The 26779-nt window shown below is 34.4% G+C and overlaps 1 long non-coding RNA gene across 1 annotated transcript in view; it reads left to right on the forward strand.

Moving 5' to 3' along the window:
- LOC117064438 overlaps window positions 1–26346 on the forward strand; it is a 41828-nt gene extending 15482 nt beyond the window's left edge. The window contains exon 3 of the long non-coding RNA XR_004429456.1: window positions 26301–26346. This is a non-coding gene — a long non-coding RNA (uncharacterized LOC117064438). The remainder of the gene's footprint in view (window positions 1–26300) is intronic.
- The last annotated feature ends 433 nt before the right edge of the window (window positions 26347–26779 follow it).

Here is a 26779-nt window from a genome sequence, read left to right on the forward strand (position 1 = left end):
AACATTTTTCTACAGAGTTTAAATGGCATAATTTGTAATTTTAATGAGAAGATTGAAATAAAGCTCTAGGATAATGGTGATGCATTAAAAAAATCAGCATTATATCCTTTAACTCTCTAAGCTGACATCTAGTCACAGGCTGATTTATGTTTATGTACAATACAATAATCTGTGTATAGCCCCTGATAAAACTCATTTTGGTAATTTTTTCCCACTTTCTGATTCCCAAGGAATGAATTACTCGTACTTAAAAAATAAAAACCATTTGTAGATAGCCTATATAACAGTTACAGTGGAAATTTCATTCAGAAGGGCTGTCAGGAGAACAGCTGACAAGCTTATTTCTCAACATCTCCACTTTGAAAATAGCTTTCTATACCCTTGTTCACATTTTAAATGGAATTTTTTCTCAGACTCATCTCTGAAAGAGACAAGCACTTACTGAACTATTAGTGTATACTGCACTTAGTCAAAGGCCAAAAGCACTGTGTTCAGTATTTTTGCCTCCACACAAATCATTATTAAATACAAACTTCACTGATCAGTCTTGTCACATATTTCAAATGCATAATTCTGATCTTAACTTGTTCAATTAAACCAGATACAATTATAAAATTATAACACTATTATTTAGAGGTTAAACAATTCAAGAAAACAATGAATCACAAGGTGTTTGTTCATTTATTTATATATATTTATACATAAATATGTATTTTTATTTATATATTGTATATTTATTATTTATATTATATATAAGATATATAATATAGATATAGTTATATATATACACACATATTTGTGTGCATTTCTATATATACACTACATATACACATATACGTGGTGTGTTTACATATATAATATTTCCAAAACCAACAGTTGAATTCTCTTTGCAAAACAGGTATGCCCATATCTCAAGTTATTGTTTCACACAAAGACATCTGGTAAAATTTCTTTCAGAAAAAACATTCGCTTCATTCTGATTTAAGCATTGACAACTAACAGTATTGTCATAGACATTTTTTATCCTCACATAACCCAAATAAATAGTTAAACTAATGCTTCTTTGATGTGTACTCTGACACTTAAATGACATTTGAGCATCTGACTATCCTAGTGGAAACTCAAACAGCGACAGTGTTTGCTAACTGACTGTTACCTTCTGCCTTCCAACAATAAACACATTGTTATGCCATTGACCCATAGTAAACAAAAATATAAGTAATAGTAGAAGAAAATAAAATGTAACACCTTCCTGTCACTATGCTATCATAATCACGTCAAAGGCAAACGCATACACTTTTCAAATGTGTCCTATAAGATGTTAATGCACATGTCCACCACTATGCTTGCTAGTACCGGTGCCACCTCAAAAGGCATTCGTCATATTACCAATTCTTTTAGGAGACATTTCCTAAATAACAGAAAGGTTGTTATCCTGCATTATTATTTTTGCTGGTTAGGTTAGCAATAATCTCTGAAAATGGAATGAAGAAGATGATGTATTAGTTCATTCCCACACTACTATAAAAAACTCCTTGAAACTGGGTAATTTGGGAAGAAAAGAGGTTTAATTGACTCACAGTTCACAATTTATACAGGAAGCATGGTTGGGAGGCCTTAGGAAACTTACAATCATTGTGGAAGGCGAAGGGGAAGAAAGTACATCTTACCATGGAAGAGCAGGGGAGAGAGTGAAGGGGGAAGAGCTACAGACTTTTAAACAAGCAGGTACCTTGAGAACTCACTCACTATCATAAGAACAGCAAGGGAGAAATTTTCAGCCCCATGATCCAGTCACTTCCCACCAGGTCTCTCCCGCAACATTGGAAATTACAATTTGAAATGAGGTTTGGATGGAGACACAGAACCAAACCACATCAGATGTTTTCTTCCAAGTATAAAATTTTAACTGAGTTGAACGCACACAAGATAAATAAGCACTCCTTCTATTTTTCTCTCAAAATGTTGACCACTTATTATATTTGGTCAAAAATTTAAGTGTTTATCCCAACAAATATACACATTAGGTAATTACCAAATACACAGCTTGCTGGGCTCCAAATGTACCTATGAATGTATAGCTGAGCCTCAAAAAGATAGAAAGGACTATTCTCTCCAACTCCATGAAAGATACTACCTAGACAGGTAAGGGTAAAGCTTGATCAGTCTTTAGCAGTCCCGCATTTTCAAATCCTGTGTCAAAGACTTTATAAAGTTGGAGATGATCAATGTGCAAAGAGTAATTGCTGTCTAAAAGCTTGCAAATCTGCATAGATGATGGGAAAAGCAACTAATGTCCATTTAAAACCTATACTTCACTAGATTCTTCCCTAGCATTATCTTTTTTAATTTGCACAAGTTAAAAGTAAGGAAACTGGGATTCCCACAGGAAATGCAGGTAGTAGATGCTGGATATGAACTCAAAGTTATGTTTCCTAACTTTAAAATCATAAATTCTTGGAGCAGTACTAACAAAATGAAAAGTTGTCCAAGTGGCTAATATAACACGAAGATTTTAATATGTAATGGTATGATTCATTCTACTCCATTAGAGTAAATGGTTTGAGAGCAAAGCAGTGGGTGATAGGACATTGGATGTTTGGGGTAACTTGTCTATCTGTTGGCCTTTAAATATGTTTTCTTTCTTCATAGATATATATGAAAAATACTTAATTTAATTTTATATTTAACTTAATTCAATTAAAAATATTTATTAAATATACAATTATTAACCCTGGTTGAGATTACCTAAATTATAATCTCTGGAATCAAGGCCTTAATTTACATTAAAGGGAAATTTATATTACAGAAAAATAAAAAACAAAACAAAAAATATTAGTGATTGAGTAGGAAGAATTATACTATATGTCATTTAAAATGTGACATAACCAAGTGATTAGAATGATAATGGAGTAAGTGGTGAAAATAATCAGGTCCTAATTACCCAAAATGCCTTGAAGTTGAATTATAAACTCTGTGTAATCTATCCATGAGGTCATGTGTGTTTGACTCTAATTTGACTGTAAGAATGGAAAATATATTTTGAGAGTTTCTACTCTCATACACATCGCACTTGCTCTCAGATCCCCAAAGGTGATAGTGATAGGGAAGATGCAATCAAACATGAAGAATTTATTCCAAGACTTGATATCCTTTCCGAAGCAATTTTGGTGAACCATTGTAAACTGCAGAAGAGATCTATTTTTTTTTTTCTTTTCTTCTGTGAGCAATTATACCACAATAACCAGCCTTTTCTATTTCCTCACATCTGAAATACTTTCCTTCTTTTTCTTTAGTGTTTAGCACAGTCCTATTCATTCATTGTCTTTAGTAAACATCCAGCCTGTGTCAGACACTGTGGGTAGAAAAGCAAAGAAAATGGAATCTTAGCTTCAGGAAGTATACAGATTAGTACATAAAAATGCTATTTTAAAATCAACAGTGTTGTTAATGCTATGACAGAAATCAAGATAAAGTAAAGTGAAAAGTTTAAGGAGGAAGCCCTTAATTCTGTAAGTGCGGCCTCAAAAAGCATCAATCTTTGCAATAGCAAAGACTTGGAATCAACCCAAATGTCCATCTGTGACAGACTGGATTAAGAAAATGTGGCACATATACACCATGGAATACTATGCAGCCATAAAAAAGGATGAGTTTGCGTCCTTTGTAGGGACATGGATGCAGCTGGAATCCATCATTCTTAGCAAACTATCACAAGAAGAGAAAACCAAACACCGCATGTTCTCACTCATAGGTGGGAACTGAACAATGAGATCACTTGGACTCGGGAAGGGGAACATCACACACTGGGGCCTATCATGGGGAGGGGGGAGGAGGGTGGGATTGCATTGGGGAGTTATACATGATATAAACGTCATGCACATGTACCCTAGAACTTAAAGTATATTAAAAAAAAATAATAATAAAAATAAAAAAATAAAAAAAATAAAAAAATAAAAAAAAGAAACTAGGGAAGAAGTATGAGAGGGAGACTTTCTTCTATGTATTTTTTAAATACATGTTAAAATTTCTGAACCACGTGATTGTATTATCTAGTTTAAAAATTAAAGTTATAGCACTGTAAAATGCAAATTTTAAAAATCTACCATTAATGTTTCAACTTTAAACATAAGTTATTAATAAAAAGAACTATCCCTAGTTCAAAAAAAAAAAAAAAAAAGCATCAATCACAGAAGACATATGCTGTTGCTCAACATTGAAATTTGAGAGGTGCTTTATGTAAAAATAGGAATGTTGGGATATTCTTGCCTAATAGAATAGTGTGAAAAATCACAAGGCTATACAACAAAATGATTCAAAAATTGAGAAGACATGTTTTAAGACTAGGGTGTGACTTGCATTGGGCATTGAGGGTGGTAGAGGTAGAGATAAAATGTGTAGCAAGCGTAAACAAAAGGAAAAGGAATCTGGAGAAAAGAGACCTTATATCAGTAAACAGTCTGAGAACCCAGGAGATCTAGCCTTGGGTGTAAAATGAAGGCGCCTTCCAAAGAACAAAGGGAGAGTTCAGGTTCTATGGCAAATGTTACTGGCCAGGTTCTCAATCAGGTCTGTTATGCAAATGAAGGATTCAAACTTGCTTATTTCCAAGTAGTTGATACATTGAAGCCCAAGTTGATGAAAGCAGGTGAAGTCTGATTGATTGGTTTGGGTGAGCTCTAATTGGCTAGTTCAGGTGATCTCTGAAATCCTCAAAGTTGAACAGAGGTGTTTTCAGGGAACTTAGAGCTTATGTGACCTCTATTCAGAAAATGGCTGCTTAGCTCTATTTTAAATTTAGATCTATTTGACCACTTGGGATCCATCTTGAAAGATTGACTGGTTTAAGCTCACATTTGTTCACACAAGATATGTACTGAAAGGGATAAGTATACATATGAGTTGCTGAATTATATAGTGTACTAAAGAATTGGTACTTAATCTTAAAGAAATGGGGAGCAAAGATAGAATTTATGAGTAGATTTTGGTGTTAAGGCAGTGAGGACACTTACAATATTCCAAATGATGACAAACATGCACTGCCAGTAGCAGTAATGATATTGAGAAGCAGTATCTCCAAAATCTTTCTTTGCTGAAGTGATTATTCAGTTTACAATGATATTTGCCTTAGGTTTTAAGAAGCCACTCTAATTTTTTGTTATTTATCTCTTATGAATCTCTTCTCAATTGAATTTTTACGGAATAAAACTTGACCAATTTATTTATTGCCCAATGTATTTTTTAAATTTTTCATCATATGTTACTTTTTTATTCAGCATATAAAGAAATATCAATATTAATTTTTGCTAGCCCAGTCTTTTAAAATTAATTATCATCCTTCACAAGGACATATTTTGTGGTATCTTATCTTGAAAAAAATGAAAATCAAATACAATGTAAGTTTAAATCAAAATGTCAGTTGTTTTACTTCACCCTGAGTCAACAATTAAACAAGATCAACAGTGAACAGCAATGAGTTGTTGAGGTGGTAGCTTGACTACCCGCAATGGTTGACATTATCAAAATCATAACCCTTCTAACCTGTTAGAACTCAGACAGAGGGCCAAGGTCAATGAAACATGTCTCCACTAGGCTTCTCTTACATTTACTTAATACATGTTGTTAAGGAATCTTTGAAATTCCTTAAAGGATTTGGGTAGACATCTTTATTCTGATGAGAAGTAAACAAATACATCTAATAATTATTTTTACCTTCAAGGTAAACATTAAATATTTGTTGAATGAATTTTAGCAAGTTAGTTGCTAAACAAATAGTTTAAAAATTATGCATAGAATAGAAAATAAAAAAAGAATGTTGATATTCCAGAGAAGTAATATTCCCTTGGATGTTATAATTTATTTTCTGTGGAGTTTAATAGTGATCACTAACTTTCTAACTGTTGATGAGAGTATTGCTTTTACATTTATTTTTGAACACTTGGTTCATTTTATAGCTAATTTTGCATAATTGCATTAAAAGCTATAGTTTTGAAACTGAGTCAATTTATAACTAATTGTTAAAACTCTCAATTCTCCCTTAGGATAATAAAAGGAATTTTACTGTGACATAAAGTTATTTAATAAGCTAATAAACGTGAGAAAGAGAGCAAGATATAAGAACCATATTACTTGAAAATTCTTTGTTACATATATTTATCCTGTATAATTACCACTTGGGGTAGTTAATATTGTTTTGTGTTCATTTGTGTTTTCAATAGAAAGAGGCTATTATTCTCTTACTAGAATGTGTTTTCTGCCTATGGCAGTCAATCAAAGAAAGATTTAAGGAAAAGTACTTATAGAAACAATACTTTGTGATTATTTGCATTTATATGCAGTTTAAAATAATTTTTAAGTATTTTTGCATTACTCTCATATATTGACAGTAGCAGAGCAAATATATTAGATATATTTTGAAGAGAAAACTTTGGCTTACGGATTGCATGCCATTCAGAACATATCAAATACTGAATCTCTCTAAAATCTTCATTTTGAAGATATGAATATAGAATATATTTTCAGAGACTAAACCATATTATACTCTGATTAATATGAAACATTTAAGAAGTATCTGGAAAAGTGAAGTAACTTTCTGTTAAATTGTGGGAAGATTATTTTCTTTTACCATCCTGCACATCTTTGCTCTGCACTTTCTTGTACAATAGCCTCTGGACTGAGATTTATTCTACTGTTTCAGTAAAACAAACAACATAACAGAGCATTCAGATAATAAAAGATCATCAATTCTTTTTGGAACATACCTTTTTATTTTTATTTAGTATTTCAGGTAATACCACCAACATTTGAAAATTGTATGATTCTTTTATCATGTATGTATTAAACCACCTAAGAAAATGTACAGATGTTCGTGTGTCACCCTTTGCTTTCACACTGATTGAATTTTTCGTATTCCTATATACAGGTGTACTGTTCAGCTTGTTAGTTTGGAGATTACCCCAATAATTTTGTAAACTGTGCTTCATCTCAGATTCAGGTAGACAGTAATTTAGTTAAATAAGTCTATTAAAACATTACTGTATCAAATTGTTTAAGGTTATTTTATGATACAGCACTTGGTAATTTTATTTTATGGAAATACTTCATAAAACTTCCAAAAAATCAAGTATACAATTTCTCTAGCTATTGCCTTTGTTGCATGTGTTTGCTGTCTGTCTGTTTTGATTGAGATGTGTAATGAATAATTGTGCACATAATCCCCACAATTATTTTCAATCTCACCCAAAGATATACTCAGTTCCCATAAAAAAGCCATACCTTCACCTAGTACTTAATGTTCCATCTTACATATAGATCACTAATTAATTTGTTGAAATAATACAAATCTCAGACCATTTTGTTTTACCATTACTATGCACTTCGTTGTTTTTACTATATACTCAGTACTTTCTTTAGTACTATTCCATCAAAAGAAGCTGTAAAGACATTGGATTTGAGTTTGAATAGTTATGCATTACTAAATTACCGTTTTGAGACTTGATTTAATGAAATTTATATGTTGTTTCAGGAAAGATATTGAGTGTGTAAATAAAATATAGGAAATTATTTCTTTGACTCTTTTCTGAGTCATGTTAGAAGTCTATGGAAAGATTAAATTATAGATATTTTAATTTTCCTCCATTGCTTTCTGTATATTTCAGCACTTTCAGGATGATATACATGTGAAATGAATAATTCAATTCCCATTTCATCCTTTTCCATCAACTTGGAATATAGTTTTGGCCAATTAATAAACATTAAAAGATCAAAAAAAAAAAAACCACACACTCACACACAGCTGTATTCTTATCCTTAATACATGTTTCTTCTCACTGGAAAAAGAAACAAATAAGCTAAATTGCAGTGTTGGGTCATGAATAAATTCATGCTCTTCAATTAGATCAGAAAACATTATGAGGTTGGGTGAGTTGTTACCTCTCGCCTGTAATCTCAGCACTTTGGGAGGCTCAAAAGGGAGAGTCATTTGAGGTCAGAAGTTGAAGACCATTTGGGGCAACATAATGAGACCCTCTCTTTACACACACCCACAAATATTTGGGCATGGTGTTGTGCGCTTATAGTCCCAGTTACTCGGGAGACTGAGGTGGGAGGATCACTTGAGCTCATGAGTTTGAGGTTACAGTGAGCTATGATCACACCACCGCACTCCAGCTTGGAATAAAGAGTGAGAACTCGTCTCTGAAAAAATAAAATGAAATAAAAAGAAAGTGGGATGATTAAGATAGGGTGCATTCTCATTTTAGGAATGTGCTAAAGCAAGTAAAATTAGAGCATTTTAAATATATGCTTGAACAATGTTTTCTTTTTTTCCTCAGACTTGGGGACAATTAAATTGAAATGCTTCTAAATAGACACATAATACATTCTATGATTCAAGACAAAAAGTTTCAACTCCATCTTTTCTGTTTGGAAATAGCTGTCCTCCTAACTAATGCTCAGAATAGACGTGTCATGTTTTTCCAAGCACTTCCTTATGTTGGCCAATTTCTTTGCTGCTGAAGAAGTACACATATGACAGAAATGGGAACATATAAGGGCATTTGGAGTTCAGAAAATATCAAAGAACTCAAAAATGTGCTTGTTCTTTTTATTTAATTTTGATAGCTGTCCTCATTTCAAAGTAAGTTGTATCTATATATCTCTGTTTCTGTGCTCTTGCTATCACAAATGTTATTTGGCAAGGGTTTTCTTATCCATACAAGTTTTCTGAATATGGTTATGTGGCTCTCGAATGTTTTATATGAATCAGAGAATTGTTGTTTCCATGGACTGATAAACTAAAAGTAAAAAACTATCATGTAAGATAAATTTGCATCCCACAAGTTTGCTTCTAGTGAGACAAGTTTATCCAATGAAACAAAAATCAGTGCTGACCATAGCTAACTTTCAGTTCAGGAAGTCACCTTTGGATTCAAACATGTTTATAATATTTATGCAAACATAAGGATATTTAAAAGGTTTAGACTAAGAGACTAATTTCCCAAATGTTGGTTTGTTCATTTTATTCCTGCCCTTTCATAAGTGGGTCTATCTTTCAATTTGGAAATAATATCCAGTATTGATGGTCATTTTATTTTTGAATTTTCAGCATAAGCTAATCTATATTTTACAGTGATTTAAAATAGATTAGGAACATTTTAGTGAATATTCACATATTATTTTAAATAATATTTTAAATTATTTGTAAATAATGTTCATTAATAAATAATGTCTTCTTTAAAAAAAAATACTGTTACCTGTATTTAAGCAATTTGTGTGTGTGTGTGTGTGTGTGTGTGTGTGTGTGTGTGTGTGTATGAGAAGGGGACTTAAGACACTGCCGAGGATGCCCTAAGATGTTTTCCCCACCACCCCTCCCAGAGAGAGAAGCTCTCATTCTGTTGCCGAGGCTTAATGTGGGATCATGGCTCACTGCAATCTTGAACTCCTGGGTTTAAGCCATCCTCCTACTTCATGCTCCCCAGTAGCTGGGACTATATGCTCCTATCATAACACCTGACTCCAAGATGCTCTTAATACTACCCTCAGTTGGACTAAACTTTAGAGGGGCTTCTTTCTAACTCTTGACACTGACCTTACTTTTCTTTGAACATTTACTTTAAAAACAACAACAACAACAAAAGTATAAATTCTTTCTCAGCCATTTCAGATGCATGTAAACCTATTCAAAAACCTCTTCTCCATTTTACAATACAGGAATGTTTTTCTCAAAGACCTTGGAGTCATCCTTTTAAAAAGTAATTACAAAAAGATAACAGTTTTATCTCCTAGTTTTCTAGATGGGTGAAAGCCTAACATCCGTGGACACTGTGCTCCAAAATTATAAAGCCACCTCCTATCAAAAAGATACAAGAGGCTGGGTGTGGTGGCTTACACCTGTAATCCCAGCATTTTGGGAGACTGAGGCGGGCAGATCATCTGAGGTCAACAGTTCAAGACCAGCCTGGCCAACGTGGTGAAATGCCGTTTCTACTGAAAAACAAACAAACAAACAAAAAATTAGCTGCGTGTAGTGTCAGGCACCTATAATTCCATCTAGTGAGGGGGCTGAGGCAGCAAAAGCATTTGAACCAGGGAGGCAGAGGTTGCAATGAGCCGAGACCACTCCATTGCACTCCAGCTTGGGCAAAAAGAGTAAAACTCCATCACCCCCACCCAAAAAGAAAAACAAAGATACAAGAAAGTTTACTATTTTTTTTGAAAGGATACTCTTAATAGGTTGTTAAAATAACAATGATGAAATTGAATTAATAATTAATAATCCTCCAAAATGGGAAGCACCAGGCCCAGCTGTGTTCACTGATGAATTCTACTAAACACTGAAGGAATAAATTACACCAGCTATTTGAAATCTCTTTCAGAAGACAGAAGCAGAGGAAATACTTTCTAGCTCATTCTACGAAGCTAGCTTTTCCTTAATATCAAAGTCAGACAAGGATATTAAAACAAACAAAAGATACATATCACATATGTCTTATAAACATAGATGCAACAAAATCAATAAAATATTAGCAAATAATATCAATGATGTATAAAAATAATTATAAATTTAAATTATGACCAGTGGGATTAATTCCAGGTGTGCAAGGCTAATTCACCATTTAAAAATCCATGAATATAATTCATCACATCAATAGTCTAAAGAGAAAAATAATATAATCATATCAATGGATGCAGAAAAAGCATTTGAAAAAATCCAACATTCATTACTGAAAACTTAGTAAACTAAGAATGATCCTCACTATGATAAAGAATGTCTATAGAAAACCTACAGTTTTAATGATTAAAAACTGATGCTTTCTCATTAAGATAATAAACAAGGAAATGATATCTCCTCTCACCACTTCTCAACATTGTGCTGGAAATTCTAGCCAATGCTGCAAGACTAAAAAATAAAAATACAAGCTAAAACATGCAAATATTAAGAAGGAAAAAAATAAAATTGTCATTGTTCATAAATCACATGATTGTCCAAATAGAAAATCTAAGAAGAATCAATAAAAATCTCCTAGAACTAATAAATGATTACAACAAAAAGGCCAGATAGAAGGTTAATATGCTACAGCCAATTTATTCCTGTATACTGTCAATGAACAAGTAAACTTTAAAATAAAAAAAACCCACAATACTATTTACATTAGCACACTCAGAAATGAAATAATTAGGCATAAATCTGATAAAAAGTATATGATATACATAAGGAAAATTACAAAATACTGTCAAAAAAAACCAAAGAATACTTAAATAAATAAGAGATATTCCATGTTCATGAATAGGGAACTTCAATATAGTCAAGATATCAGTTCTTTCTAATTTGATCTAAAGACTCCACAGAATCCCAATAAAAATGCCAGTAAGTTATTTTGTAGATATTGACAAGCTGATTCTAAATGTTATACGGAAAGGCAAAAGACCCAGAATATACAGCACGATGTTGAAGGGGCAAAACAAAGTTGGAGGACTTATACTAAGCAATTTCAAGATGTACTATAGAGCTACAGTAATTAAAACATTGGTATTGGTGAAAGAACAGACAAACCAGGAGAACAGAGAACCCAGAAATAAACTTACATAAGTACAATCAATTGATCTTTTACATAAGAGCAAAAGCAATACACTAGAAAAAGATAATCTTTTCAACAAATGGTGATGAAACAACTGGAAATTCAAATGCAAAAAAAAAAAAAAGAAGTTTAGACACAGATCTCACAATCTTTATCAGTTTAACTCAAAATGGATCATAGACTTAAATGTTAAATGCAAAATTATCAAATTTTTTGATGATGCCATAGTAGAAAATCTAGATGACTTTAAGTTTGGCTATGGTTTGATACAACATCAACAGTACAATATAATTGATAAGCTGAAATTCATCAAAATGAAAAGTTCTTGCTCTGCAAAAGACACTGTTCAAGAAAATGGAAAGACAAGCCACAAACTGGGAAAAATATTTGCAAAAGACATATCTGATAAATGATGACCAACCAGAATATACAAATAACTCTTAAATCTCAACAACTAGAAAATTAACAATCTGTTTTTAAAAGGGGCCAAAAACTTTAACAGACACCTTATCCAAGAGGTAACTAAGCATGAGAAAGCATACAACACCTTAAATGTCATCAGAGAAATGCAAATGATAACAAGATACCACTACACTCCTATAAGAATGGTCAAAATCCAGAACACTGATGACCAAATGCTGATGAGAATATGGAGCAACAGGAACTCTCATTTATTTCTGGTGGGAATGCAGTGTGTTACAGTCACTATGGAATACAGTCTGAGAGCTTCTCACAAAACTAAACTTACTCTTACAAGAGTCACATTCCTTGGTATTTACCCAAATGAACTTAAAATCCATATAAAAATCTGTACATGAATGTTCCAAGTAGCTTGATTTATCATTGCCAAAACTTGAAAGCAACTAACATATCCTTCAGTAAGTGAATGAATGAACTCTTGCACATCCAGACAATTGAATATTTTTCAGTGCTGAAGAGAAATGAGCTATCAAGCCATGAGAAGACATGGAGGAATCTTAAGTGAATATTACTAAGTGAACAAGGTCAATGTGAAAAGGATATATACTATATGATTCCAACTATATTAAGTTGTGGAAAAGGCAAAAGTATAGAGATAGTAAGAAGAGCTCTGATTTCCAAGGGTTTAGGGGATTAAGGGATGAATAGGTGAAAAAAGGGGGACTTTTATTCTAGCAGGGAAAGTATTCTCTATGATACCATAAAGCAGATATATGTAATTATACATTTATCAAAATTCATACAAAACCAAAAGTTAAGCTTAATATAATCTATAACCTCTGGGTGATTAAAAAAATGTAACTAACAAAGCTACAATTTTAAGCATTCTATATCTTCATTGTAGAAAATGTGCAAAATATTCGATTTTTAAAAATATATATAGTTATTGCATTTTGTAGTCATTTTTAGGTTTAAATTACTCCTATAAGAAACTGTAGATCAGGAAATATGGTGGATGTTTAATAGTATCATTAGATAATTAGAAGTATGGATGTGGTTAGTCTTTATGTATTAAGAGTTGTATGCTGTAGTGGGCTGAATGTTGGTCTCAAAATAGATATGCCCATGTTCCAATCTCCAGAACCAGTGAATGGTAAAATAGTAAATGTTAACTTATATAGCAAAACTTATGTGGTAAATAAATTAAGGACTCTGAGAGGAAGAGTTTATCTTGAATTATCTATAGGGACACTAATCCAATGACAAGTAAGAATGAGGCCAAGGGAGGTTTGACAGATTTAATAGGAGACCATGTGACCATGGAGGCAGAGATTGGAGTGATGTGTCCACAAGTCAAGGAATGCTGACAGTCACCATCAAAGGGAGTAAGGTTCTGCTGACATCTTGGTTTTAAACTTCTGGCCTCCAGAATTATAGGGGAAAAAATTATGTTGTTTTAAGTCTTTACATTTGTGGTAATATGTTACAGTGGCCACAAGAAACCAAACCAATGTAATGATCTTTTTCTAGAGTAACATATAACACAGTAAATGTCCATGTTATTCCTCTGTGAATCTTTTTAAGTCTAAATGGAGAAAAATAATAATTGTTGAGTTCATTAGTCTGCTAGGGCTGCCATAACCAAGTACCCAAAACTGGGTGGCGTAAAACAACTGAAGCTTATTTTATCAGAGTTCTGAAGACTAGAAGTCTGGAATCAAGGTGTCAATAGGACCATGCACTCCCTTAGGGCTCTAGTTTCTGTATTTGGCAAACTTTAGAGTTCCTTGGCTTGTAGTTACATCACTCCAGCATCTTCCTCTGTGTTCTCTCTCTTCATATGAGTTTTTGTGTCCAAATTTCCCTTCTAATAAGGACACCAGTTATACTGAATTCAGGACCATTCTAATGGCCTTATCTTAACTTGATTATATCTGTGAAGTCCCTATTTCCAAATAAGGTCACATTCACAGTTACTAGGAGTTAAGATGTCAACATATTATTTGGAGAGTGTATTAGTCCATTTTCACATTGCTGATAAAGACATATCTGAGACTGGACAATTTACAAAAAACAGAGGTTAATTGGACCATGTGTCTGGGGAGACCTCACAGTCATGGCAGAAAGTGAAAGGCAAGGAGGAGCAAGTTACATCTTACAGGGATGGCGGCAGGAAAAGAGAGAGCCTACATAGGGAAACTCCACTTTTAAAACCATCAGATCTCATGAGACCCCCCTCACCACCATGAGAAGAGCACGGGAAAGATCCACCCACATATTCAATCATCACTGGGTCTCTTCCACAACACGCAGAAATCATGAGAGCCACAGGATGAAATTTGGGTGGGGTTACAGAACCAAACCACATTATCCTGCCCTGGCCCCTTCCAAATCTCATGTCTTCATATTCAAAGCCAATCATGCCTTCCCAACATTCCCCCAATATCTCGTTTCAGCATTAACCAAAAAGTCCACAGTCCAAAGTCTCATCTGAGACAAGGCAAGTACCTTCCACCTATGAGCCTCCAAAATCAAAAGCAAGTAAGTTACTTCCTAGATACAATGGGGGTACAAGCATTGGGTAAATACAGCCATTTCAAATGGGAGAAATTGGCCAAAACAAAGGGGCTGCAGGCTCCACGCAAGTCCACAATCCAATGGGGCAGTCAAATCTTAAAGCTCCAAAATGATCTGCTTTGACTCCATGTCTCACATCCAGGTCAGACTTATGCAAGAGGTGGGTCCCCATGGCCTTAGACAGCTCCAACCATGTGGCTTTGCAAGGTATAACCCCCATCCTGGCTACTTTCTCAGGCTGGCATTGAGAGTCTGAAGCTTTTCCAGGTGCATGGTGCAAGCTGTGGGTGGATCTACCATTCTGCGGTCTAGTGGATGGTGGCCCTCTACTCACAGCTGCACTAGGCAGTGCTCCACTAGCCCCAGTGGGGACTCTGTGTGGAGCTCTGACCCCACATTTCCTTCTGCACTACCCTAGCAGAAGTTCTCCAGGAAGACCCTGCCCCTGCAGGAAACTTCTGCCTGGGAATATATATCTTCTGAAATCTAGGTGGAGGTTCCAATACCCCAATTCTTGACTTCTGTGCACTCTCAGACTCAATACCACGTGGAAGCTGCCAAGGCTTGGGGCTTGTACCCTCTGATGCCATTACCCAGGCTCTACATTGGCCCCTTTCAGCCACAGCTGAAGCAGCTAACATGCAGGGCACCAAGTCCCTAGGTTGCACACAGCATGGGGACCCTGGGCCTGGCTACTTTTTATTCCTATGCCTCCAGGCCTGTAATAGAATGAGGTGCTGTGAAGATCTCTGACATGCCCTGGAGACATTTTCCCCACTGCCTTGGGGATTAACATTAGGCTCCTCCTTACTTAAGCTAATTTCTGCGGCAGGCTTGAATTTCTCCTCAGAAAATGGATTTTTCTTTTCTATTGCATTGTCAGGCTGCAAATTTTCTAAACTTTTATGCTCTGCTTCCCTTATAAAAATGAATGCTTTTAACAGCACCCAAGTCACTTCTTAAATGCTTTGCCGCTTAGAAATGTCTTCTGCCAGATACCCTAAACCTGAATTATCTCTCTGAAGTCCAAAGTTCCACAGTTTTCTAGGGCAGGGGCAAAATGCTGCCAGTCTTTTTGCTAAAACATGAGAAGAGTCACCTTTTCTCCAGTTCCCAAAAAGTTCCTCATCTCCATCTGAGATCACCTCAGCCTGGATTTCATTATTCATATCATTATCAGTATTCTGGTCAAAGCCATTCAACAAGTCTCTAGGAAGTTCCAAACTTTCCCACCTTTTCCTGTCTTCTTCTGAGCCCTCCAAACTGTTCCAACCTCTGCCTGTTACCCAGTTCCAAAGTAGCTTCCATATTTTGGGGAATCTTTTCAGCAGCACTCCACTCTACTGTTACCAATTTACTGAATCAGCCCATTTTCATGCTGCGCTAAATATTTACCTGAGACTGGGCAATTTATAAAAGAAAGCGGTTTATTGGACTTCAGTTCCACGTGGCCGAGGAGGCCTTACAATCATGACGGAAGGTGAAAGGCAAGGAGGAGCAAGTCTCATCTTACATGGATGGCAGCAGGCAAAGAGAGAGCCTGCACAGGGAAACTCCCATTTTTAAAACCATGAGATATCCTGAGACCCACTCACCATCACAAGAACAGCACGGGAAAGACCCACCCCATGATTCAATAATCTCCCACCAGGTCCCTCCCATAACATGTGGGAATCATGGGAGCCACAAGATGAAATTTGGGTGGGGACGGGGAGCCAAACCACACCAGGGAGAAAAGAATTCAACTTATAACAGTGCATACCTGCATTTTGCTACAGGTTTAAAACAGGAGCATGACTTCCCTTCTCAAAAATTTTCTTTTCATGAGAATTGAATATGTATAATTTCATACAAATGAAATGCCAGATGTACGCATAAAGAGAAAAGACATCAAATTAGTTTTTGGAGAATGATTTTTTCATAAAAAAAGATTTGAGGAGATCATTTAGTTGTATATATTTATATTATAAATTATTATAACAATGTCCCAGAGAGGTTATGTGGCATGCCTTGAAAGTGACTCCACAGACAAATAGTACACACTGAATACTGCAGTAACTAGAGTATTTATATACCTTATGAGACTTTGTTATACACTAGCAACAATTGTAGTTATTGCTCAATTGTGCAGAGGTGTTTTGAATTACTTTATTCTTTCAAATACAGTGTCCAGTTTTTAACATTTAAAAGTGAATTTCAATCATAAAAAGATTGAGAAATACTATAGAAAGTTCTTCAATAATAAAGTGATATTTATCTCTGCATTTTATCAAATTTTGTGTACCAGCTGTGGAACCATAATTTATATTTCGAATTGTATTTGTTAATTTGAATATTTTTAAAGCATATATATAGAAAGAGAATAGTGAATATGGAAACACCCAATATATAGATTAAATATTTGCCTAATACTTTATCAATAATTTAAAATGCCAAGAAAAAATAATAAAATATAATTCTGGCATAAAAAATCAAAATAATTTATGATAAGTTATAATGTTAATCTTATACTTTTCTCTCTAAAATCAGATGAAGGAATGTTTGGCACTTTGGCAGATTACAAATCAACAGGCATAGGACCTTGGTCTTTGTGTTAATTTCACTTATGATAGGCCAGTAAAGAATGGTTTAAGTGGGATTGCTAGTAAGTTCCAGGTTTTCTGAGTTAAAATAGTTCCTGAACAGTTTTTGCAAATATCTCAAATTATAAAAGTGGTTACTATTTCTCATGAATACTGTATATGTGAAAGCAACCAGCATTAAAACCTACTAGAAATAAGCCTTAAACGTTTGTTTCCTGATTGCAAAACCTAAGTGTTAACAGAACCCTAAATCCTGAAACCATACTACAGAAATTAAGGATAAATTTTTAAAATACATTGAAAAATGCAAAAATATAATTCAAGATAGATCTTAGTAAGGATAAAAAATGCTTAGATGAATTTACACATCTCATTTTTATATCAAATAATTATAGGTGCATTATGTATTTTGAAGTATTTTGATAAGATGTTCACTGAGGGTTTGGAGCTTTTGGAAACACTGCATGAAGTAGCTGAGATATGAATAATGAAAGAAAGAACAACTGTCCAGATTTTAAAGAGCTAGTCATGTCTTCAAAGAAGGAAATTAAGGCAAGATATACCATTTCTAAAATAAGCGAACACTGGGGCTCTAAAAAATTATTATTAATCAACTTTAATGAGATTTAGTTTACATGAAATGAAATGCACCCATTTAAGTCTTTATTTTTATCAGTATATAAATATATATAATATATGTAAAATATGTATTGTGTGCGTGTGTGTGTATATGTGTGTGTGTGTGTGTGTGTATATATATAGAGAGAGAGCACCAGAAAGTAAACAGGTACTTAAATATAAGGCTCAAAATTTTTTTTTTTTTTTTTTTCTTCTTTTTTTTTTTTTTTGAGGCGGAGTCTCGCTGTGTCGCCCAGGCTGGAGTGCAGTGGCCGGATCTCAGCTCAGTGCAAGCTCTGCCTCCCGGGTTTACGCCATTCTCCTGTAAGGCTCAAAATTTTTAAGGACATGCTTTAGAAATAAAAGAATGAAGATTTATAAAGTCAAAATTATGGGTTATGTCAAATGGAGACCGGAGCCAACCAGAAAGAGCTCTTTATGGATAAATCTAGAACAATTTGAACAACAAAATAAATAACGTATTATATTATATTCCAACACTTAAGTATCCCTACATTTATACTTATATACAAATGATTGAATAAATGTATGAAGAGAGGAAGAGAAACATACTTCTCCAGAAAAATTGCATTTAATAAATGTATATAATGTATATTACTTACATAAATGTAAATAAATAAATATATATAATAAATATATATATTTGTGTAACCATGACCAAATTAGAATGTGAAATATCTCCATCACTGATAAAAGACCTTTAGTGATCTTTCCCAGTCAATTTCTCCCTCCCCAGTCCCAGAAAACCACTGCTTTACTTCTCTCAATATAGATTAGATTTGTCATTTCTAGGGTTTCCTATAAATGAAATCATACTGTTTGTAGCCTTCCTTTCTGGCTTCATTTGCTTAATATAACGTTTTTGAGATTCATCCACATTGCTGCATTGATTAGCATATCCTCAGTCAGCCCACTCTGAAAGGCAAGGAGCTAACTAAGATCTGCCAGGAGGTGGGAAGTGCCTACATATATTAAATGCAATTTTTCTGGAAAAGTATGTTTTTTTTTTTCCTCTATTCCTATATTTACTCAATCATTTGTATATAAGTATAAACTTAGGGATACTTACGTGTTGGAATGTAATACTACATTATTTATTTTGTTGCTCAAATTGTTCTAGATTTTTCCATAAGGAGTTCTTTCAGGTTGGCTCCCATCTCCATTTGACATACCTCATATTTTTGATTTTGTAAATCTTCATTCTTTTATTTCTAAAGGCATTTCCTTAACAATTTTGAGCCTTATATTTAAGTAATTAGTTTCTGGTGTTCTAGGTTTATTTTATAATATTTTGCCTGTCACTGTCCTAGTATCAGCCATTTCTTCAAGGGAGCCTAGTTTCTTTTACTGAACATTGAGTATGTACCTTGCTACAGGGGTTTCATTGTTCTTAGGTTCTTTCAGGAGATAAAGCTAGGTAATATATGTACTTATATTAACATACGTGTGCATACATATTTATAATTGTTTCTAGATTTATCCATCTGAATATGAATATAGCTAATTATGAATCCACACTGGTATCTCTGATAGTAATTCAGTATCCCACAGGCTTCTAGTCTTTCTTGCTTGCCTGTTTATTTATTTATTTATTTATTTTTGAGATGGAGTCTCGCTCTATTGCCCAGACTGGAGTGCAGTGGTGCAATCTCGGCTCACTGCAACCTCTGCCTCCCAGGTTCAAGTGATTCTCCTGTCTCAGCCTCCCAAGTAGCTAGGACTACAGGCACACGCCACCATGCCAGGCTAATTTCTTTTGTATTTTAGTAGAAACGGAGTTTCACCATGTTGCCCAGGCTGGTCTCGAACTCCTAAGCTCAGTCAATTCACCCTCCTCGGCCTCCCAAAGTGCTAGGATTACAGGCATGAGCCACCGTACCTGGCCTGCTTTCTTCTTTTTAACTTCTTTCTTTCAGAGAGAAGCTTGGCTCTCAGCATCCACTGTCTATATTCGTTCAACCCCAATATATGTTTAAAGCAGTTTCAGAAGTTTATTAACCAATAATATGATAAATAGTGTTGCCAGTTAGGGTACCGTGTTTGTGTACAGTTTCTTTTACATTTAGTATTAAATCTCTAACCAAAGCACCATTTTCCAAAGTTATTTAGGTCAGTGTTTCCCCACTCCTTTTAGTTCTGATATAGCATATATTTATAATACAGTTAGATGAATTTGCCACAGTTTACATTTCTTCCTGGGACCTCCTGACATGTTGGTTGCTTTCTTTTAGCATCCACTAAAGTTCACTCTTTATGATTTGCATTTCTATGGGTTTTCCCAAACACAGAAAGTCATGTATTCACTCCCCAATATCACATAGAATAATTCCTTTACCATAAAATTTTCCCAGTACATGTCATTTGTAATCAATCACTTTCCCTTTCCTTAATTTCTGGAAATCATTAACCTTTTTCATCTCTGTAGTATTGGCTTTCCCAGAATGCCACTTAATTTCATTTTCTTGTAGAAATATCATTGACTTCGTCACTGACCTTGTGTCCTGTGACTGTATTATACTTTGTTTCTGTGAATTTTTGGGTAAATTCCTTAGGATTTTCTATGTATGTGATCATTTTGTCTGAGAATAAAGGTTTACTTCTTTATTCCCAATAAGTACTTTAATTTTGTATTCTTACCTTATTGCACATTGTACATTCAGGAAAATCTTGAACATAAGTGTTAAGTAAGCACATCAGTACGTGAATCCCAAGTCTTAGGGGAAAATATTCAGGTTTTTACCACTAAGTGTAATGTTAGTGATAAGTATTTCATGGATGCTCATCAGTTTGAGGAAGTTCTTTTGTATTCCTAGTTTGCAGAGAGATCTGTATCATGAATTTTCATTGAATAAGACTACTGTGGCTGGGGGCAGTCACCCCAAGTATTTTGCATGATGGAGGTGGGCAGATCACTTGAGGTCAGGAGTTCGAAACCAGCCTGGCCAACACAGTGAAATCTTGTATCAACTAAAAGTACAAAAATTAGCTGGGTGTGGTGGTAATGCCTGTAATCTCAGCTACTTGGGTGACTGAGGCATGAAAACTGCTTGAATCCGGTAGGTGGAGTTTGTAGTGAACCAAGATTGCCTGGGTGACAGAGAGATACAATGTTTCAAACAAAGGAAAAAAAAAAAAAAAAAGACTATTGTGCTAAAGAGAAAAATAAAGTGTGTTTTTGCTTAAAAGTTATTTTTAATTGGAGAAGTTTTTTTGTGTTTGTGTCCAAAGGTCATACATAAAATGTGCATTTGTTTCCAGAAGATCAGATTTTATTTTCCAAACACAATGTTTCACTAAAAGAAACAGTGTTTTTTAAACAAACAGTTTATTTCAAGCCTGGGGAAGAAAATACAAAGTGAGTACATGGAACATTTTGTCAGGACATAAAGCAAGAAAGCTTTCAAAGGTTAATATTATTTCAGCATTAAAGGACTCAGGGGCCAACTTCAAAAGGTTTCCACTAGCTAATTTGGAAAAATGGAGCAGCAGTAAGATATTTGAAATATACCACAACACATAAAATATATTTAGTTCATAAGATAATACTGGTAAAAATTGTTGACTGTCTTGGGGTATTTATCAGGAAACGAACTTATTTTGAAAACTTGAAAAAAAAGACACAAACTAACAACAATAAAAACACTTTTTTGCCTTTCCTCTAGTAATTACATGTGAATAAAATCAAAAAGTTAAAGATGGGAAGTTTCGTCTTTCAGAGTTATTGCTGCTGAATGTAGTAGAAAAAAATAGAATTTGAATATTACCACTTTGCAAGTTACTAAATAATAAAATAATGAATCTAGGCAATGAATATCAATCACTGCTAACACCAAAAAAAATGAGAAAAATCATTTAATGTGTATTCTTCTATAGCACTTGTAAAGTTATTTAAAAAAAAAAAAGAACCAAAATATAGTGAAGCCTTTATATAAAACAACCAGTTTACAGAAAATTTGAGGGAGACTGAAACTCTGTAATATAATCACTGTACTGATACCATTAGCAAGATTCAGAATTTAAGAAACTACAGGATAAAACAACTTGTCTCTTTAACAAACACATTGCAAAAAAAATTAAGATAGAGAAAGCAAAATTATTGATTTATAAAAATTGTAAGGAAATATATGTATGTGAAACTCAGGGGTATTTGAACACCAGTGGATGCAGGATTTTTGTGACCCCTTCATCAGGCTTGCAATAGGGGTGCCATGTTTACTTGGCCTGCCATACTCAGCCCCTTACAGTAGGGAGCACGTGAGGTGAGCGAGTGAGGCTGGCCGCGCCACGAGGGGCCTGCAGTAGTGCCCAGGTGGGACTGCCTACAACCCCAAAGCCCCAGAGGGTGGGTTACAGTGGTCTCTTAGCACTGCTGTCCATAGACAGCAGTGTATTATCAGCTCAGTTGCCCCTTGCCTTGTCCTGTAGGGAAGCTGCCCTCTGCCTGTGAGGGCAAGGGGCCAGTGTGACAGCTTTTTTTGGGTAACCCCATTGGTGGGTCCTGAACTTTTGTTCGGCACACAAGAAGAATGAGGTTGCACAGACACTTGAATGATGGTGAAATTGGAGAATCTTATTTAGAGATGGAAATGGCTGTTAGTGGAGAGGGGAGCTGGAGAGGGGACAGGACAGGCAGGTCGACTTCCCCCTAAGTCCAGCCATCTCTTCCTCAAAGTCTGGCTGTCTTCCCTGCAGTCAAGTCACCTCTCTCCAGTCAAGCCACCTCTCTCTCTAACTACTGAGTCTGTGTCTTTATACAGATAGGATGAGGGCAGGCCATAGGTAGTTTTGGAAAAGGCAACATTTGATTGGCAAAAAGATATTATTCAGAAATAACCAATTGGGAGAGAGTGGGCAAACAGGAACAGAAGTTCTCACTTTGGGCCATGTGTTTCAGGCTTTTTGGCTTGAAGGTGGGGTCTCACCAGGGACTTACTCCTGTCTGTGTGGGATTTATCTGCCTCCTTCTTCTAACAAAATGAGATATTTCATGCTAGTAAACTTTCATTGTATTTCTTTTCTTTTTGTTGTGATGTTGTGATAATATTGTGGTTATATTTGAAAAGTGAGTCTTAAACTCTTAGAGAGTGGCCACAAATAGATAATTGTTGGTTCGTTATACTATTTTTTACATTTTTGTAAGAATTTCATTAATAAAAATAAACATTTTGGGAGGTCGAGGTGGGTGGATCACCCGAGGTCAGGAGTTCTAGACCAGCCTAGCCAACATAGTGAAACCCCGTCTCCACAACAAATACAAAAATTAGCTGGGTGTGGTTGTGCATGCCTGTAATCCCAGCTACTCGGGTGGCAGAGACTGAAGAATTACTTAAACCTAGGAGGCGGAGGTTGCAGTGAGCTGAGATCATGCCACTGCCCTCCAGCCTGGGTGACAAAGCGAGACTCCATCTCAAAAAAAAAAAAAAAGAAAATACATAAATAAAAATAAAATTATATGACATTAATTTGTGTGTAATGTATGTATGTATACACATACAAATATGTAGATATAATTTGTATATCTCCATATAAAGAGGAAGGAGCTAAAGGAGCTGAACTATGATTCATTCATGACTTTATATGGAGGGACTCTCAACAAAGTAAAAGGAAGACAGATAACCAAGTATAATGTTTATGTCAATCAGATCTCTGGAAAAACAAACTGCTAATATTTGCTCAGAGAAAGATATCTTATCTGCAGAGGACCATTTGCAGTATATACTTGTCATAAGGTAGGGAGAACAGGGAGAACAATTTTCTTGGTTTGCCCAGGAATGATTTTGTCTTAGCACTGAAAATTCAGTGTCACAGCATATCCCCCACTGGGATTCAAAATGTACCCATTTCCAGGTATGAATGCAGTGGTGTGGAGGTGTGTGGGGAGGTAGGAGGTGGAGTCGAGAGAATACAAAAAGAATACAGTAGCCAGCCCCCAAAAAAGAGCTGAAAGTAACATATTTTCAGTGTTAAATGGATAAGGCATGGATTTTCCATCTTCCACAGTTACTGTTGCTGTTTTATTCCATAAAAGGTAATGCTGGGAAGGTAATTTGTGCCTTGTAATAATGGATCATCCATTGTTGCATCACTATAAGTAATGAGACTTAAGTGCACAATTTAAGTGCGTTATAATCCTTAGTGTTAACAGTCCTTTGACATTGCCTGCACATAAAATGTTATGCTATCAATGTAGTGATACTTTCACAATTTGAATATTGTGATCGTGATCATGTTTTATAAAAGTTCAAATAATGAAAATGAGAACCATTAAAATGCCAATGCCAACATGATCCAGACATCACTATAAATGCAGGCTAAATAGATCTGTTATTTTACTGATAGATGGAAGGTCATATGCAACTGAATTTGTGAAATAAAAAATCATGACAGAGTATATTGCAAAATATGCAGAAAGGAATCTGGGATTGAACATGGTGAAGAAGTGGATATGGAAGTATATGTTTATACTGACCCTCACGTTCTAGGATGAGACATATGTATTTTTAAATCAAGCAAAGGTTTTTGTCTCCCATATAAGGCTCAGTCTCAAACAACGCCAGCTGAGTTAATGTGTGTGTACCGCATGAGCAAATAAACATTATCATATAGTTTCCTTGATTACTTCATGAATCTGGGTAAAGCAACATTTCCTGATTCAAAGGTTGCACCTGAGTATAAAGAAAGGGGGTATTTGATAAGAAGTGTATTTGCCTTCTACAAATACAGTTGATGTATCAGACATTATTAACAATTATGCTTTCTACAATATATCTACTAATGTGTCAAATCAGAGCAACAATAAAACTCCCCTTACATATTTTGGTTTGAAAAATAGAGTTTTATATAAACTATTTCTAAAAGATTTTAATAAAGCTGCAGAAAACATAAAACAAAAAATCACTGACATCTTGGCCAATATAAACTAGACTTTGTTCAACAACATGTATATTTGATAGAAAGTAAAAATACAAATTTTGGCACATTTAGTTTAACTATAGAGTTAAGAAATAAAGAGAAAAGATCTTATATACTAAATATCCTCTAAACTTTATAGCCTTCACTCCTAAAAAGGGGTGTGATTTGTGTACCTGTGAGAGTAAGGATGTCATAATGATAATTTTGGGGGACATTTTGGTTTCCTAAAAACTTGAGGAATCATTTATTGAGACTTTTTACATTATAAAAATGGAAGAAGATAAACTTCTAGATGTGTGTCTACAAGACTACTATCACTGCGGCCATTGATAGAATAAATATTACAATACTGACCTAATATGAAATCATGTTTTCAAAGTACAGAACAAGAAGAATGTTATCCTTTAATTTGAAAATGCATTGAGAATAAGAATGGAGAAAAAGGATTACAGTAAGATAAACAATTTATATGCTATTTCTCAAAAACTATTTGATGATTTTTGAAGCAGCCATAAGGAAGCAGTCTAAAAAAGATGAATTGATTTCACCTGAGTGTTTGATGTTGGTGTAGGTTACAACAAAACCCAGGCAGTAGAAATGAAATAATTCTTGTTTTTAGAAATAAGATTGCTTTTGAACACACACACACACACACAAACACGTCACGAGCCAGCAAACTTAAGACTTTCTAAACTTCTTTATTAAAATTGTAACTTATTTGGAATCCAGGTTCAATTCAAGAGTTCAAATTACCTCTCTTTTTCTAAACAAATTTCACCAAAAAATAGAAGCTTAGCTTATGAAAACATTCAATATGCTTCACAGTGTTTAAAAGTGATGGGCATTTTAGACATGAATAGCACATACAATGAATAGACACAAAGAACATGACAAACAGCCAGTCTACCAAAACAAACCTGTGATATAGGTCAGATATAATGTGAATAAAAATTTTTAGAGTAGTGAAAAAGGATTCCTACAAGCCTAACTGCTCTTGCTAGTAGGCAAAATCCTAAGTAGTTCATTCTCAAACGAATTTGTTGCAAGACTATTTAACTTGAAGTCATTACATTGGACCGACACCAGAAATCAGTGTACTCTTAGCTTGATAAGAGCAGAGCTACAAGTCAAAATAAATTTTCTGTTCGACTGAATTGAAATTTAACACTACATACAAGTAAAAAAGAATGTTCTAAATGCTTCAGTCAATTTAGAGAAGTATTATTGGAAAAAGGAAAAATAAAACATAGTCAACCTTGCCATGGGTTATAAAGAAATATGTCATTGTTACTCATTATTAAATATATATAATTATTTATTATATAAGAAATTTTTATCTGACATGGTTGTCTGAGTTGCCTAAGTTGATCACACTAGGTACAAAATTTTAATTAGTACAAAATTACTATTTTACTAATAGTAAAATAAACCAGAATCTATCAATTTGTGAGTCAAAGCTCCTTGAAAAATGTTGGATAAGTTCTTTAACTCTGTAAGATAAAAAATATAAATGTTTTATAAGAGAAACTCTTCTTGCTATGTGAGATAACCTATAAACATCACTTATATATCTCTTCTATTATTCCAGAGGAACCCACTCCAAACAGGAAGGAAGAATCTGGGAGCTTTCCTTTTATTGTCAGAACTCTCCCTCCTTTCCCTGTGTTGCTTGATTTCCTGTATCTTTGAAGTTATTAATAAATCTTTAAAATGCATACAATCTCTAATTTGCATGGGCTTTACTATGAAGTCATTCATGTTAGTTCAACTATTATATATTAATTACAAGAGGGTAAATTTAATGTAATAATTTTTGCATCTGACAAGTGAAGTGTCAACGTAACTTAGCCATCCTGAACTTTGTCAATTTAACCTGTGAGCCTCAGCGAATCCTAAATGTAAGATAAAAATAATAATATTATTAACTAAACAAATTTGGTGTGATGTTTAAAGTAATGAAAAGAACACAGAGACTAAAACATAATAATGACAGTGGCAAGAGGCAGCCAAATGCCTAGGCAGATAGGGACGGGCTCCCGGTGAAATTCCACCTCCAAGCCAAAGACA

This window comes from Trachypithecus francoisi, unplaced genomic scaffold, assembly GCF_009764315.1.
Source record: "Trachypithecus francoisi isolate TF-2019V2 unplaced genomic scaffold, Tfra_2.0 Lachesis_group2, whole genome shotgun sequence".
In the NCBI taxonomy this organism is placed as follows: Eukaryota; Metazoa; Chordata; class Mammalia; order Primates; family Cercopithecidae; genus Trachypithecus; species Trachypithecus francoisi.